The sequence below is a fragment of the Mastomys coucha genome, unplaced genomic scaffold (assembly GCF_008632895.1).
Source record: "Mastomys coucha isolate ucsf_1 unplaced genomic scaffold, UCSF_Mcou_1 pScaffold8, whole genome shotgun sequence".
NCBI lineage: Eukaryota > Metazoa > Chordata > Mammalia > Rodentia > Muridae > Mastomys > Mastomys coucha.
Genome location: NW_022196914.1, coordinates 58,525 through 61,313, shown reverse-complemented (window position 1 = coordinate 61,313; position 2,789 = coordinate 58,525). Strand labels below are relative to the sequence as shown.

General features: G+C 43.9%; 1 pseudogene; it reads left to right on the top strand.

Annotated features, from left to right (window-relative positions):
* The first annotated feature begins 2,086 nt into the window (after positions 1 to 2,086).
* Positions 2,087 to 2,366, top strand: LOC116083703 (annotated as a pseudogene).
* The last annotated feature ends 423 nt before the right edge of the window (positions 2,367 to 2,789 follow it).

Sequence of the window (2,789 nt, the reverse complement as noted above, 5' to 3'; positions counted from 1 at the left end):
ACCCCCTGCCTCACCACCACCCTCTGCCTCACCACCATCAACACCCCAGCATGGGTCATCATGTTGAGATTAAGTGGCAGTGAGTAGCCACGCTTAGATGGGACATCATTACCCCAACAGACTGCAATCTTATGACAAGTCCTGGGCCAGAATATCCAACAAAACCCTGTGAGATTCCTCATACTAAAATACCCAATACATATTTTTGTTGATGTAGGCCGCTAATTTGAAAACATAATTTGTTACACAATACTAAATAACCAATAGAGTTCTCATTATAAAGTAGAGTGTTATTTGGTAATAAAATAGTAGACTTTCAAGGTACATGTGGTTGTACATATCTGTAACCCTAGGACTCAATAGGCCAAATCAGGGAGATCATGGGCTGAAGGCTAACCCAGGCAAATAGACTTGCAGATTACCTGGGCTACACTGAGACATCCAGTCTGGGCAGGGAGAGGGGAATCGCGATTCCTGAGGACATGAAAAATGATGAGCATAAAATATCAAGCAAAAAATAATAACAAGAATTGAAACTATGAAGTGTAGATGCATATCTGTTGTTTCCTTCAGATCAGCAAATATCTTTCCTTCCTCTCTCTCTTCTGCTAATTGAACTTCCCCTTCTGGTTGAAAAACTACATTTTCACTGTCAACCTACCTGGACTTAGAATCACCTAGAACACAGATTGCAGGCAATGCCTGTGAGTGTGTTTTCAGAGAGATTTGTTTAGCTGAGGATGGAAGACCCACCCTGAAAGTGGGTCCACCGTGAGTTAGGGTCTAGACTGAATAAAGAGGAACAAAGAGTAAGGGGACACAAGGGCAAGTGCCCGTCACTCTCTGCTCTCTGCCTGCAGAGAGTGTGGCCAGCCACCTCACCACCCCTTCCCTGTCAAGATGAATGATACCACTTGGATCATGAGCCACAATAAGCCGTTCTTTTCTTAGGTTGTTTTAATCAATATGTTGTTACAACAATAAGAGAAATAATAGAGAAACTTCCTTATATATGCTTCAGGTAGAGCTGCCTCCAACCCATGTAAATCAAAGAGGGGAATCACATCAAATTAAGACACATCAGGAAAGGCAGACAGTCAAGAGCAATTCCTGAACCTTTTCTTCCCTGTGCTGATAAGAAAGATAATAATCTGATTTGCCAAATAAAATTAAAGGGAGTGTCTTAGTCCTGCACAAAACATCATGGCCAAGAAACAAGTTGGGGAGGATAGGGTTTATTCAGCTTACACTTCCACGTTGCTGTTGATCACCAAAGGAAGTCAGGACTGGAACTCAAGCAGGTCAGGAAGCAGGAGCTGATGCAGAGGCCATGGAGGGATGTTCCTTACTGGCTTGCTTCCCCTGGCTTGCTCAGCTTGCTTTCTTATAGAACCCAAGACTCCCAGCCCAGGGATGGTACCACCTACAAGAGGCCCTACCACCCACCCCATCAGTAATTGAGAAAATGCCTTACAGCTGGATCTCATAGATTTTCTTAACTAAAGCTCCTTTCTCTGTGATAACTCCAGCCTGTGTCAAGTTGACACACAGAGCCAGCCAGGACAGGAGGTGAAGAGATCAGACACCTGGAGTTGTTAGAGTCTTGGCCAACCTCAGCATGGTCAGTTTTGAGTCAATACACTCTCTTTTTGTTCACATTAATCAAGATTGAGTGCCTGTGGTTGCACATAACACAATGATAGGATCTCAAATTTGTATCAGAGTAAATAAAATTATCTTAGAGAAAATGGTTAAGTCTGTGAAATGATGATAAGGATTCTACCTAGACCTGTCATTTTAGATTAGTATATTACAAATTCTCGGCACTTTCCCCTCCCCTGCACCTGTCTTCTCCCCTCCACACACACCTCTATCAATTCCCACTCTCTATAAATCACTTTCCCACAGTCCTGATTCTTTGCTTTGTATTGTGACCCACTGAGTTATTGGGCTCCACTGGGTTGGAGCCCAGCAGGTTCATCAATAGATATACAACTGGCATGCGCTTTTCTGGCTTCAGGAGGCGTCTTGCATTCTCGCTGTCTTCTGCCTCAGTTGAGCTTTCGGTGCAAAGGTCACGGACAAAATGGTGCCCCGAGTTCAGGTCTCTCCACTCATCAAGTTCGGCCGGTACTTCGCTCTGATCCTCGGCATGGCATATGGCACCAAGCACTACAATTACCTAAAACCCCGAGCAGAGAAGGAGAGGAGAGGAGCAGCGGAGGAAAAGAAGAGACTAGATGAGTTGAAACAGATTAAGAACTGGCAGAAGCTCAAGATGACAGCATTCTCAAATGAGGCACCAGTGAGCTTGCTTTTCTCTAGTCGTTGAGGATGAATAGAACTTCATTGTGTGAAAAAAAAAATAGATATACTACTGATAGACAGTCTCCCAGCATATATCAGGAGCCATTTGTTCAGCAGAGATGAGCCCTTCCCTTGTCTGTGATTGACATTTGATGATGCCAGTCTTGAGCAGGCCCAGAGCAGGTAAATAGACAAAGCTGCTTTGAGTTCACAATCACAATGTTTATGTCATATCCAGAAGACGGTATTTTTCACTAATTTTTCAAACACAGGTTCTCAGCTCCCCGAATCAGAAGCTCATAGAGCAGGAGAACTGGCTTAGTGATTAAGGGCCTTTGTTGCTCTTGCAGAAGACCTACTTTAGTTACCAACATCCACATGCAAACTCACTGCTGTAACTCCATTTTCAGGAATTCTGACGCCTTCTAGTGACCTCTAAGGTGAACAAGCATGCAGGTAATGTACATACGGGCATACAGGCA